Source organism: Galeopterus variegatus, unplaced genomic scaffold (genome assembly GCF_000696425.1).
Source record: "Galeopterus variegatus unplaced genomic scaffold, G_variegatus-3.0.2 Scaffold168, whole genome shotgun sequence".
NCBI classification, from domain to species: Eukaryota; Metazoa; Chordata; class Mammalia; order Dermoptera; family Cynocephalidae; genus Galeopterus; species Galeopterus variegatus.
Window position 1 is genome coordinate 758,639 of NW_007726279.1, and position 15,581 is coordinate 774,219.

A 15,581-nucleotide genomic window follows, 5' to 3' on the forward strand; every position below is an offset into this window, starting at 1 on the left:
CCAAACAAGTATTCATTCTACCTCAATCCTCTCCTTTCTTTTACCACCCAATTTTTTTTTGTCTTTTTTCGTGTCCGGCAACGGATCGCAACCCTCAGTGTCGCGCCCGTACCAGACCGGGACCGGCAACGGGATCGCAACCCTCAGTGCTGCGCTTGCACCTCACTCAGCCAGTGAGCGGGAACCGGTCTGTATGTGGGATCCAAACCCTCAGTGGGAGCGCCACCACGCTCCCAAGCGGCGCACTGTAGCAGTGCGCCACCGGGCCGGCCCTACCACCCAATTTTTAAAAAATCATCTATCTTCTGGTCTTCATTTCTCAACATCCTACCTCTTAATCCCTTTTAAATCAAGCTAGAGATAGGAATTTGCAAACCTATCCCTATTGAAAGTTGACAAGTTGAATGTTTCCCCCCTCAGTATTTACCTTCTTTGAAAATTTCCATATTTAGAAACCTTTACTTTTCTTGAAACATTCTCTTCCTTCAGAATACCACATGGTCAGTTTTTCCATTTATAAGTCCATCTTATTTTACTACTAAAACATGGGCTGCCCCAAGGCTCTGCTCTTGGTCTTCATTCTTTTCTCTGTACTCCCTCCTATGACTCAACATCATTGGTACCATTTTTACAAGAATAAATTACCTGATGATTAAGAACTCCTGTCTCATGTTCTCTCTCAAGCTCCAATCTTAAATTTTCAACTTCCAGCTGGATATTTACCTTTGATGTCCCATCAGAAGCTCAAACTCAACATACCAAACCCTAAAGGGGTAATTTTTGTAAAGTACCTGATGCATAGTAAGCGTTCAATAAGTATGAATATGTTTGAAAGATAAAGGTGGGGGAGGAAACTCAATTAGTCCTCTCTATGCAAATATCTTGTTTTTATTGAAGACACGCTGGGCATCCAGGGTAAAAACTGCAGGCATTTCTCCTTTCTATCAAACTGGTTCACCAATCCCACTGTGAACTTAGACCAAGTTAATTATTTATTATCTCTTTCTTGAATTGTCACAAGAGTCAAACTTGGTCTCTGCTTCTACTCTAATTCATCTAGCACACCAGCAAATTAATTTTCCTAAAATAACAGAGATTCAACCAAGAATATAGAATTAGCATAAACTCCTAGCTACAAATCCTACCTCCTGTTCATACTGTACATGTATTTTATACAATAAATTATAACACTATTTCCCAAAGTGTATTCTACAGAATACCAGTCCTACAAACATACTGAAATGAGCCCTGGGGAGAAAAAATCCTAGTTAGATTGGGAAACATCACTTGTTACAGCCCAGTTTTGCAGAATTATTCATTATTTATTTATTTATTTTTTTTGTCTTTTTGTCTTTTTTCGTGACCGGCAACGGATCGCAACCCTCAGTGTCGCGCCCGGACCGGGACCGGCAACGGGATCGCAACCCTCGGTGTTGCCCCCGCTCCTCGCTCAGCCAGTGAGCGGCCGGTCTGCATGTGGGATCCAAACCCTCGGCGGGAGCGCCGCCGCGCTTCCCAAGCGGCGCACTGTAGCAGTGCGCCACCGGGCCGGCCCAGAATTATTCATTAAACAAATATTTGAGTACCAACTATATGCCCAGCACTATGCGAGTAACAGTCTTGGTTCTGATGTTGCTTACAGTCAAGTAAGATAAATAGACATTTAAACAAATAATCACATAAAGTTATACACTGGGATAAATGCCATGAAAAGCACAGGATACTTTGAAAAAAGAATGGAGTTGATTTATTGACAGAGGTGGTGGTGATGCTGGGGAGTTAAGGCAGAATAAATAGTTTAGTAAATTCTAGGAACAGAAAGAAGGCCAAGGTGGCTGATACAGAGTAAGCGAACAGGGTGGGAGGAAGGAATAATGTGAGATGAGGCAGGAAAAATAAGCAGCAGCACATCCATGCAAAAGGTTCCGAGTCCTGCAGCTAAGAAATCTGTTTAACTGTGTTTAATTCAGCCTTTCCCAATTATCACGGAAACCTTTCTAAGAAAAATCAATAATAAGCCATGTACAGTGTTCCTACTTTCAATGATATTATAGTAGTCAAGGTATGAAGTGAGGCAGGTTTACACTGGGCTAATGTTGACACATTTTGAAAGAAAATAACAATATAAAAATTGATTTTATAAATTTACATTATGAATTAAAAAAAATCAAAAGATACCGTGCAGAAAAGAGTTAACAATAGCAGGCCTGAGATTGCTGTCCTTAGAAAGGCTGCTTGCAAGGTTGGTCCTACAAGGTCTCTGGGAGCCTGAATTTTGGAAGTGTTCCCTCCATTCCCTAACTACCTGATAAGGGTGATTTACTGTTTGTAAATTGTGCAAACAATATGGTTTATGATGACTACCTGCTTTCCTTCAGTGAGTCTGGAATTTTTCGACAATCTAGGTAGGCGGTGCCTATGTGACCGGACCCCAATAAGAACCCTGGGCCCTGAATCTCTAATGAGCTTTCTTGGTAGACAACACTTCTTACATACTGTCACAAGTGGATGCTGGAGGAATTACCTGCATCTGGTGCGAATCCACTGGGAGAAGACTTTGAAAGTATGTGCTTGGTTTCCTTTGAACTTTAACCCATGAGTCTTTTCCCTCTGTAATCTTGCTTTGTATCCTTTTGCTGTAATAACTCTTAGCCATGAGTCGTACTACATGTTGAATCCTTTCAGTCCTCCTAGTGAATCACCAAACCTGGGGGTGGTCTTGGGGATCCCAACACAGGTACAAAATGGAATACTATGAAATGTCTTCCTCTACCACTTTTCTTCAGCCTCTCAAAATGAAACAATATTGTTTTGGGATAAATATCTCATTGGTATTCAGGTACAAAGCTATTTTTAAAAATCTGTGAAGAAATTACCATAAAAATCAGAATAGTGGTTACCTTTAAGAGGAAGAAGAAAGTGGTTGTGATTGGGAAGAGGCACTAGGGGGACTTTTGGAATGCTTTCTGTGTTGTATTTCACGGCCAGGGTGGTGTCAGTTTTAAAATAATTTGTTAAAAGAAAATTTAAATGTGTTTAATATACTTATTTGTATGTATATTATTTCACAATAAAAAGTGTTTTGTTGGAGCTAGAACAAATTTAAAAGTTACAGGTGAAGTCTCAAAACTAAATCTTTTTCTAAGTAAAAGGATACAGAAGAATGAAAGGAAAGCTGAATGATGAGCCATAGGAAATGCTGATGATCTGGGGGCTGGAAAAGGAATGTGTGGGAAAACACTAATCAGGCTGGGTAGTGACCAGGATAGGCTGCATGTAAGAAGTGGCATTTGAATGAGGTTTACTCCAAATTGAGAAATCATCTCTTTCCTCTGTACTACCAGGAAATTTTGGACGTACTTTAATTTCAGTACTTATCACTCTGTCAGGGCAATTACTTAAGATTTCTATGTCCTCAAACAGACTAAGTTCCTAGAGTATTGGGACTGTGTCTTATTTTGTTAAGTATGTATTCCAAGGACCTCGAAGAATACCTGGCTCATAATGGATCCTTAATAAAATGCTTAGAAATGGAGAATGAAATCAGGAAAGATCCGTATCACAGATGTCAAGAAAGGAGACTATGTAAAAAGTTCCACTTTCAGTTTTGAATTTTCCTTGTTTTTTCTCTTTTTCTCCTACCTTTTGCAACTTCTCAAATCATCACTGTTTTTACTAAATCCTTTCCACTCTACCCCTACCACCTCATTTTTCCTTTGACAACTACCTGAAAACCAACCATGTGCAAGACACTGAGCCAGGTACCATTAGGGATACAAAAAGGAGCATACAGTCTACTGGAGGACATATTTCACCCACAAAAATAACACACAGGATACAAGTGGGCACAGAGAGAAAAAATATAAATATGGCATGAAAGTTAGAGGAAGGTAATTAGGCTTTCTTGTAAATACAACATCTGGTCCCTGGAGGATGTTAAAATTTAAACACGGAGAAAAGTAGATAAGGGCATTTCAGAAGAGAACAGCCTAAGAGTTAATAGGTCACAATGGCCAAGATGTGGAAACAACCTAAATGTGTTCATCGATAGATGAATAAATAAAGAAAATGTGGTACATACATACAATGAAACACTATTCAGCCTTAAAGAAGAAGGAAATATGTGACAATGTGGATGAACCTTGAAGACATTACGGTAAATGGAACAAGTCAGTCACAGAATGACAAATACAGACTGCATAATTCCACTTACATGAAGTACCTATCTAGGCCTGGTCACTACCCAGACTGATTAGTGACTATCTAAAATAGTCAAATTCTTAGAATCAAAAAGCAGAGTGCTGGTTGTCAGGGGCTAGGGATGGGGGGAAATGGGGAGTTATTAATCAATAGGCATAAAGTTAAGTATGATGAATAAGCTCTAGATATCTGCTATACAACACTGGACCTATAGTCAAAAATAATGTACTTTACACTAAAAATTTTTTTAAGAGGGTAGATTTCATGTTGTGTTCTCATCACAATAAAACAAAATTTAACTCCCCCCCCCAAACAAAGAACTAATAGGTATATGACGGACAACATATAAGCACTAGGAAATGAGGCAAGAAAAGAAGGCCTAAGCATTGATTAGAAAAGACAGAATAAGAAAGAAGCAAAGATAATGCCATCGTCCAGCTAGGAAGAGCTGATTAAGGAGACCAAAATGCAGAAGCCAAAGAGACAGAGGAAAACAATGTGGTCTCATAGAATTCAAGAGACGAAATGAACTGGAAGTGAGAACCTGGAGGGAGCAGATATTTTATAATTCTTCTTTTAAAATATGGCTGTAAAAAGGCATAGAGAAGTGAGACAGTTGTAAAGAGGGATGTGGAAGTGTGAAAAGATGTGTGTGAGAGGAAGAGGAAGATAGTAAAACAAATGGGTAAGTGGATAGGAATGATGTAGTAAAGCTGTAGTTTTCATCTGAAATGACTTTGCCCCACCCCCCAGGGGACACTGGGCAATGTCTGGAGACATTTTTGGTTGCCACAACTGGGGAGGAGCAAAGAGAGGGTACCAGTGGCATCTAATGGGTAGAGGCCAAGGATGCCACTAAACATTGTACAAGGCACAGGACAGTCCCCCACAACAAAGAATTATCTGGCCCAAAATGTCAATAGTGCCAAGGCTGAGAAACCATGTAGTAGAATATGAAGGATGAAGAACAGAGGAAGATTAACTAAAGAAGCAAAGTCTTTGGCAAAATGAGAACATTCATGGAAGAAAAAGATTTTTCTGGTTCTCTATCTAGAGATCTGATGAGAATTACAGCACGATGCTAGAAGTACCTCCATGGCTTTATTTGAAAAGTCTATTGAAGTATAATGACATTCTGACTTCTCTGATAAACACATGAAGACAATGTACAGGCCTTAAATCATTATCCACTCTATCGATAGAGATAAAGCACTTATCTTCTGTGATACAGTCAAGGTTTAAAATATGGGAAACTTTTAAACAATTCAATATATGCACAGAAATTACATCTATTGGGCTGGCCCCGTGGCTCACTCGGGAGAGTGTGGTGCTGGTAGCGCTGAGGCAGAGGTTTCGGATCCTATATAGGGATAGCCAGTGCGCTCACTGGCTGAGCATGGTGCAGACAACACTGTGCCGAGGGTTGCGACCCTTTACCGGTCAGAAAAAAAAAAAGAGAAAAAAGAAATTACATCTATTAAAAGGTTAACTGATATAGAGTCCATCTGCTAGTGTAATTTTATTTTATAAAATTTCCTATGCACCCTTTAGAAACTAATTACAAATAATCTGTATTTTAACATTTTGCAGAGGGATAAGGTGAAAAGGAGGCCTACAAAGCACCAGTTTTTAATGTTGCAAGGTGATATTATGTAGGGCGAAATGGAGTTAACAGTGGTTATAAAAAAATGGGGTTGTAACTCTCTTTGGTGGGTAGTGCATTATATTTCAAAGCCACAATTAACTTTAAAAAAAAACAAAAACCGGTAAGGGGGATCTTAACCCTTGACTTGGTGTTGTCAGTACCACGCTCTCCCAAGTGAGCTAACCAGCCATCCCTATATAGGGATCCGAACCTGCAGCCCTGGTGTTATCAGCACCACACTCTCCGAAGTGAGCCATGGGCCGGCCCTAAGCCACAATTAACTTGATCATTAAAATTTTACTTTGTATCATAAGAAGGAAAAGACTACCAACACATGTACTATGTTAAAGGTACTGAGAAATTTAATCAAAACATGCTCTCTGCAGCCCTGGTGTTATCAGCACCACACTCTCCGAAGTGAGCCATGGGCCGGCCCTAAGCCACAATTAACTTGATCATTAAAATTTTACTTTGTATCATAAGAAGGAAAAGACTACCAACACATGTACTATGTTAAAGGTACTGAGAAATTTAATCAAAACATGCTCTCTGCTCTCAAGAGAATTTTCATTTGTTTTTCTGAGCACCTAGTATGTGCTAAGCACATGCGGACATAACGACAAACAAGCGAGGCATAATTTCTGCTATAAAGATGCTTAAAGTCTAATGGGGCAAACCAGTAAATAGGCGATTACAATGCAAAGGAAGCACAGATTAGTGGAGATGAAGAACTCTGGAGCCAAGCTGGATTTGGATATAACACTGCCATTTGTAAACTGTATGAGCTTGGGTAAACTTTTTATCTTCTCTGCGTCTAATGATAATAAAAGTGTCTACCTTACCGGCTTGTGGAGAAAGTGATTATCTGAGGTGAGACTTAAGGTTGACAATAAAAAGTGTGAACTTTTCCCTTTTCTTGATAACAGTGAAGGGGGCGGGAGGAGGGATGCCAAAATAATGCTTCAAACAGCAGAGGGAACCATGTAAAGGCCAAAGAAGAGAACAAAACCTGGTTCACTGAGGAAATAAAAGTAATTTTATATAGAGTGCCGTGGGAAGGAGTTGTGGCAGCAGTCATATGAGCCACATGATCCATGATAAAGAGTTTGGACTTTATTCTAGAGAGGGAGTTGTTTGTTATTGTTCTTTAAAATTATATACTATTGTTTGAATTAAGTGACAGACTTTTTCTTATTCAAGAATTAATAAGCCAGCAAGAAATAAAAAATATATACAAAATACAGGAGAGAGATCTTGGCTTAAATAACCAAAAGTTGAAATCCAAACAGCGTTATTAAAGGAATTCACTTATTTTTGAAAAGTTGATGGAAAAAAAGAGAAATGTCTGAGCATCTATGTTCTAAACACATTATGTGTTTCACATAGATTCCTTAATTAGTCAACCAAGAACTTAGAGAAGGGTGATACTATTCATTTTACAGCTGTGGAAACCAAGGCACAGGGAGGTTAACTGTGCCTTAGTAAAGTAGAAAGCTAAAAAAATGAGACACCAAAACAAGAAAGTTCTTCTTCATAGCAAAATATGACAAGTACGTCCTTTCATAATCATCCAACACATGATATTACAAATCTCCAAATGCATACTCTATTCCTCTTTTCACTGATTTGAAAACAACTACAAAATGCTATGTTAAAGTTTAATTTACTTGAATGGTGAAGTATACTAAGTTGTAAATTTTAACTCTCCTTCTGTCCCCATCCTCCCTTTCTTGTCAGACATTATTGTTGAAGCATATGACAGAACTATGACTCTGTAATTAAGGATGTAATGAGACTTATCTGTTATAAGCTATTACTAACATTTGCTACAAACTTATCTAGTTCTGCCACAAAGCTTTTTGCTTACAAGAAAATTCTCATGTCTAGTCTCGAGCAAGCAAAAAATATTTTGGGAAAGTCTGAAGACAAGAATAATTAGGTCTTATGAAGCATATTATGCAATTTCTCTCTAAACAATAATTCAAAAATGAATCCCAGATTAAAAAAAGAACTAAACATAATTTCAAAACACAGGGAAAAGGGACATTATACTTGAAGTTAGTTCTGGCACTTAAGTCTTCCCCTAAAAAAGGAAGGAAGGAAGGAAATAGCACAATAATAGCATAATTCATTATTGCTCCTTTTATAAGGGATCATGGCCAGAGGAGACTGTCACATTTTTTACCTAAGTGAAAATTTCTACAAATAGTGAAGGGAATGCAAAGAACAATGTCCGGTCAAATGATTTTTCCATTTCACTTTAAAGGTAATAACACACCTCACGTTTATTTAAAAATTGCTTACGAAGCACTCTTTCATGTTATTATTTCATCCTAACAACTCACTTACTGAATACCTATTATGCATCAGACACTGTGCTAAATCCTGTCTGCTTTGGTTCAAACAAAGCGTACAGAGTCATGCATGTAGAGGAGTCTGACATACAAGCAAGTGATTATAATATATTGCAATAAGGGCTAGAAGAGAGATCCAAAGTACCAAGGGAGTGTATGACTATTGGTAAGGGTAACATAACTAGATCTTGAAGAATAAAGAGAACTGTATCAATCAGGAGATTTTTAATGGCAAATAACTTCAAAGAATTGTCTTAAACATTAAGAAATATATCTGTTATGAGAAGTCCTGTGGTATGGAAGGCTCCAGACCCAGTACAATATGTGGCTAAATGATGTTGTCAAGGACCCAGATCCCTTCTACCCCTCTGCTCTGCCATCTTTAAGGAATGCTTCATCTTTTGTGGTCACAAGATAGCTGCTGGTAGCAACAGTGGCTTCTCCCCAGGAATGGAATGTCTCTTTACCCTCAATCTGACAAGGACAAGTAACAGTTTACAGGGAAATGCCATGAGCTGACTGATCTGTACTAACCAAAATCTACCTGAAGGTGATGATGAGTCACCTTTTCCGAGTCTCCTGGATGCATGAACAAAAGGAGGTTTCTGTCAGGAAAGTAGATACTAGATGGGCAGCTAACAGAGTTGATGACAAAGAATAGGGAGAACTATAGGCACTGGGAAAAACACATGAAAAACACAGGGAAAAAGAAACAGCTTGCTATGGCTGGTGATGGGAAATGTAAGGTTGGACACAAACTACAAACTCTTGTGAGTTTGGACTTTATCCTATAGACGATGGGAAGTTAACACAGGTTTTTTTTTTTTTGTCTTTTTTTTTTTTTACTGACTGGTAACGGGATCGCAACCCTCGGTGTTGCGCCCGTACCAGGGACCGGCAACGGGATCGCAACCCTCGGTGTCGCGCCCGCACCGCGCTCAGCCAGTGAGCGGGAACCGGTCTCCACATGGGATCCGAACCCTCGGCGGGAGCGCCGCCGCACTCCCAAGCGGCGCACTCTCCAGTGCGCCACCGGGCTGGCCCATTAACACAGGTTTTTTTGTTTTTTTTTTAAAGATGACCGGTAAGGGGATCTTAACCCATGGCCTTGGTGTTATCAGCACCACACACTCCCGAGTGAGCCACGGGCCGGCCCTTAACACAAGTTTTTTTTTTTTTTTTTTCCTTTCCTTTTTGTCTTTTTTCGTGACCGGTAACGGGATCGCAACCCTCGGTGTCGCGCCCGCACCGCGCTCAACCAGTGAGCGGACTGGTCTCTCTATGGGATCTGAACACTCGGCGGGAGCGCCGCCGCACTCTACCAAGTGCGCCCCTGGGCCAGCCCAACACAAGTTTTTTTTTTTTTTTTTTTAAAAAGATGACCGGTAAGGGGATCTTAACCCTTGACTTGGTGTTGTCAGCACCACGCTCAGCCAGTGAGTGAACCGGCTATCCCTATGTGGGATCCGAACCCGGGGCCTTGGTGTTATCAGCACCGCACTCTCCCGAGTGAGCCACGGGCCGGCCGCCCAACACAAGTTTTTTAAAGTAGGGAAGTAATATGCTTCAATTGGGTTTTTTAGGAACATAATTGTGGTAGTAATATAGAGAATACCCAGAGTGGGAGAGTGGAAGAACAAGCACAGACTTAGCTGGTAGGCTGTTCAATAACAATCCAGACCCATAAGGTAGTGGTAATAGAGAGGTAAAGGATGGAATAAAAATATACATACAAGGTGGAAAAGCTGTTAAGTAAGACATTTCTATACTTTTTTTGTTTTTTTAACAGATAAGGAAATCAAGCTTCAGACAGGTTAAGTGACTTGCTTAAGATCATAAAACTATAAACAGCAGTCAGAATTTGAATGGAGGTTTTATTCCCAGTCCAGTGTTCCATTACATTGCAACTATATCTGAAAATGCCAACAATGCCCAAATAAGGGAACTGTTTTGAATCATGTGATTTAAAGGATGTTCTGTGTATTGCATTAAAGTGAACCACCACAGCTCGCACTAAAAAAATTTTGAACTTGTTTTGTAAGTAAATGAGGCACTGAATGTTTGAGTTTCTTTATAAATCTGGAGTCAGCAGACCCATGAAAAGTTTCGTCTAAATTATGCCTCCTGGGCTGAGCCCATGGCGCACTTGGGAGAGTGCGGCGCTGGAGCGCAGTGGGGCTCCCACCGCGGGTTCGGATCCTATATAGGGATGACCGGTGCGGTTACAGTGCTCACTGGCTGAGCACGGTGCGGCCGGTCTCAAAAAATAAAAAATAAAAATAAATAAATAAATAAATAAATTATGCCTCCTTTTGAAATTCTGGATTCTGATAATTAACTTCCACTAGCATCAACTTAAAAAGAAAATATAACCTCACTTTAAAAAAGATGCCTGTTTTAGAAAAAGTCACTTGCCTATTTCCTTCTACAGTACAGAAATTTGATTTTACTTTATTACCAGTGTACCAAGACTGGGTTAACAGGGAAGATGGTTTAAAATAAAATAAAAATTTTTTCTATTAAAAAATTATAAACAATTTGCTTTTGGGTTATAAACAATATGCTTTTTATGTTATTGGGTTAAATCTTAGTCTTCTGCTTCTTGATTCAATTAATAACTTCAGTGAGCACCTATGTGCCAGGCACTCTGCTAGATGCTGGGAATATAGTTGTAAGCAAAACTGTACTACAGTTATCCAGGCATATATGCTTGTATGATTATTTTATTAATGTCAGTCTTCTCCACTGAGAAACTGTAGTACTATTTTTCTTCAGTTAAAATAGGCCTGCTGGGGCCGGCCTGGTGGCGCACTGCTACAGTGCGCCGCTTGGGAAGCGCAGCAGCGCTCCTGCCGAGGGTTCGGATTCCATGTACAGACAGGCCGCTCACTGGCTGAGCAAGGTGTGGGAGCAACACCGTGGGTTGCGATCCTGTTGCCGGTCCCGGTCCGGTCCGGGCGCGACACTGAGGGTTGCGATCCGTTGCCAGTCACGAAAAAAGACAAAAAGGAAAATAAAAAAAAAAAAAAAAAAAAAATAGGCCTGCAAATGCACAAAGATGATGCCTAAAACATCAACTTGACAACATCATTCTGCCAATGACACCAGAATTTTCTCATTTATCAGGCTAGAAACTCTCCCTTTCAACATCCACAAATGATTTTTCTCTTAAAACATACGTATTAAAACACTCAACAAACCAGGAACATAGGAAACTATCTCAACATAATAAAGATCATATATGAAAAACCCATGCTAATATCATACTCAATAGTGCAACTAAAAACTTTTCCTCTAAGATCAAGAAGAAGCCAAGGATGCCCACTTTCACCACCTCTAATCAACATAGTCATACTGGAAGTCTTAGAAGAGCAATTAGGCAAGAAAAAGAAGCAAGACATCCAAATTGGAAACGAAGAAGTAAATTAACTCTGCAGATGACATGATCTTGTATGTAGAAAACTCCTGAAGATTCCATATAAAAACTTTTAAAACTAATAAATCAATTCAGCAAAGTTGCAGGATACAAAATCAACACACAAAATGAAAGGTGCTCTTCTGCACTAACAATGAACAATCCAAAAAGGAAATTAAGCAAACAATCCTATTTACAATAGCATCAAAAAGAAGAAAATAATTAAGAATAAACCTAACCATGTAGACAAAAGACTTTTACGCTGAAAAGTATAAAAGTGTTGAAAGAAATTAATGACACAAATTAATGGAAAGACATCCTGTGTTTATGAATTGACTTAATATTCTCAAGATGTGAATACTATCCAAAGCAATCTACAAATTCAACACAATCCCTAACAAAATCCCAATAACATTTTTTTGCAGAAATAGAAAAATCCATCCTAAAATTCACATGGCATCTCAGGGATCCTGAATAGCCTAAACAGTCTAGAAAAAGAAGAATGAAGTGGAGGCCTCCCACTTGTTGAATTCAGAATTTACTATAAAGCTACAGTAACTAAAACCTTGTAGTACTGGCATTACAGACCAACAAAATAGACTAGAGAGCCCAGAAATAAGCCATCACACTTATTGTCAAATGATTTTCAATAAGAGTGCCAAGAACATTCAATGGGAAAAAGTCTTTTCAACAAATGTTAGTGAGAAAACTAGATATCCACATGTAAAGACCTAAACATAAAAGCTGCAACTATAAAACTCTTAAAAGAAAACTTAGGGGAAAAGCTTCATGATGCAGGATTTGGCAATTTCCTGGATATGACACCAAAAGCACGAGCAACAAAAGAAAAGCTAGATAAGTTGGACTTAATCAAAATTAAAAACTTTTGTTCATGAAAGGACACAGTGAAACACAGTGAAAACACAACCCACAGAGTGGGAGAAAACATCTGCAAACCATATGTTTGATAAGGGATTGATATTCAGAATATATATAAAGAACTCAACAAAAACAGAACCTGATTAAAAAGTGGACAAAGTACCTGAATAGATTTTTCTCCAAAGAAGATCTATAAAAGGCCAACAAGCACATAAAAAGATGCTCAACAACACTAATCACTAGGAAAATGCAAATCAAAACCACAAGGAGATCCTACTTCACACTCATTAGGATGGCTATCATCAAAAAACAGGAAATAAGTTCTGGTAAGGATGTGGAGAAAATGGAACCCTTGTGTACTGCTGATGGGAATGTAAAATTTTCTGGGTATGTACCCCCCAAAAATGAAATCAAGGACTCCAACAGATATTTTTACACCCATGTTCATCACAGCATTATTCACAATAGTCAAGGGGTGGAAGGAACTTAAGTGTCCATGGATGGATGAATGGATAAACAAAATGTGGTATGCACTATACATACAATGGAACAGTATTCAATCTTAAAAAGAAAGGAAATTCTGATACATGCTACAACATGGATGGACCTTGAAGACATTATGCTGAGTTAAATAAGCCAATCACAAAAGGAGAAATACTGTATGATTCCACTTACTTGCAAAACCCAGAGTAGTCAAATTCATAGAGACAGACAAGAATGGTGGTTGCCAGGGACTGGAGTAAGGGAAAATGGGAGTTAGTGTTTAATGGATACAGAGTTTCAGTTTGGAAAGATAATAAGAATTCTGCAGATGGACAGTGGTGCTGGTTTCACAACAATGTGAATGTATTTAATGCTACAGAACTGAACACTTAAAGATGGTTAAGATGGTAGATTTTGTTATGTGTATTTTACCACAATAAGCATACACACACACACATACACACACTCACACACACAAATATACCTATTATGCAATCCTTCTCACTGACTCTATCCTGGTCTAGGATCTCAACTCTTCACACTGGTGACTACAACAGCTATTGTCTTCCTTGGTTCATTCCATTTTCTTTATTCTAACTCAACCTGTAGATCATTAACAGGTTCACCTTGCTGGCTTATCATTTGATTCCTGGCCTCCAAACTCTCAAAGAAAATACCTTGCAAAAGAAAATAAAAACTGAAATCTTCTCAATTCAGCACTCAATTCAGCACTTCTACAGACAGATAACCTTCCAACTGTCAGATGTTTCCCAAAGAAAACTTTCTCCCAAGGAAATTCAGCTGCCAGCTCATCCCAGACTCCCTCTATTCCCCTCCCCTCAAAGCGAATCTTCAATTTATACTCTTGCTTCTCTCTCACAAAGTAACTGTTCCAACCTTTCTGTAAGTCTAAACTCTCAGAGGCCAGTTCAAGTCCTAAGTGTTCCAGGAAGTTTAGACTCCTACCGCCTCACTCATCACTCTCTACCCTGAATACCTACAGAATTCTTTGTATTAGTAGAATTCAGTAGGTTAGTTCATGTGGGTACATCTTATCTTTCCAATAAGAACCTGAAGGCAAAGTCTATGCAATACACTTCTTTCCTTTCTCCCATAGAGCTAATATAATATAAAACACAAAGCAGATTTCCAATAATCACCTGTGTAATTTTGGATGTGTGATTTTCAGTGACTAGAATATGAAATCAGAATCATTTGGCATTATTGCATTTCTGAAGGTTAACCTGCGACACACTACAAATAAAATTGCTGTGACTCAACAAGAAGATACATGGGAACTAGGAAGTATCGCCTAGAAAACACCTCAGGTGTTTTTAATCCTAAAATGAGCGTTTGATACAAAGAACTTGTTTTTATGCTGGTGCTGGGTCTCACAACAGTATGGTAGTTAGCTTTCGTGTGACAGAATATTGACCTATGGGTTTTACTGAACTCACGCAAGAATGAGCCATGCTATAATTGGGTGAAAATGTAGTCATGGGCCTATGGAAACTCTGAATGAAATGTCACTCAGTTTTCAGCAAGTGCAGTTTAGAAAAAAAATCATCAGTTATCTGAGGTAGCTGTCAGAATCAGAGAGGCTCTCTCATTTCTGCTTTCAATTTATTGCACAAAGACCTAGGGATGGGGATGGGTAGTGGTACTGAAGAATGCAATCAATGAAGAATAATAAGCTCAAGAGTGTAGTGAAAAGTGCTTTCTAAATGGAGTTTAGGGAGGCCTAGGTCCTAGTTTTCATCTAATCCCTCACCACTTATAGGACCCATGGCAAGCCACACATCTCTCAGGGCCTAGTTTCCTGGCTCTAAAACGATAGTCACACCAGATGTCTAAAGGCTTTTCTGACTTCAAAATTCCAAGAGAAGTCTAATCACAGCTGCTGTTAACAATGTAGGATTCTTGTAAAGCAATTTCAAATCTTTCTTCCACATTTCAGGAAGAAAGCAATTTATTTCAGCAATCTAAAAGAAATGGACGCTATTCAGAGATAAAAGATTCTGTTAGTTGAAAAAGCTAAGAAATTCTGTAAAAAATGCCTATTTTTAGCGGAGGAAACAGTGCTCTGGTGAAGATAACCGAGAGTGCTTCTGTAAATTAGGCCTACTCCAGAGCACAAGTTCTTATCTGTGCTGGTACTTAAAGAGGTGCTATTGTAGTTCAAAGCAGAAACAACACTCCTCAGAGTTTCTCCAAAAACCGTGAGAAAGTTCTCATCCTCGGGGGTAAGGTAAACAACCGTGCAAATGATAAGGCACTGAAAACCGCACGTTTTTTGTCATTCAAGCATTCCAACGAGCACAGCCTCCTCTTGATAAAACTCAGTACTGTCTCCCAACCTGTCAGGGCTCAATTCCAGTTTTACCCCGTCCCAGTAACTCACCCGGACACTCCAACTTCTTGCTCTGGGAGTAGCCGTCCACAGGCCTCCTCCCTCTGCAATTCCTGGCCAGCCGCTCCCACGCCCACCCCGGGGCGATCGCAGCCCCGCACTCGGGTAAACACGCGCCAGAGTCTGGGAGCGGTTTCCCCGCGTCCTGGGAGCGGCGGGGGCCCCCCCCCCCCCCCCCCCGCCCCCCCCCACCCA

General features: G+C 39.5%; 1 protein-coding gene across 3 annotated transcripts in view; it reads right to left on the bottom strand.

The window, feature by feature from the left end:
• Positions 1-15,581, bottom strand: part of BTBD7 (BTB (POZ) domain containing 7) — a 93,837-nt gene that overhangs the window by 77,187 nt on the left and 1,069 nt on the right. The window lies entirely within an intron of this gene.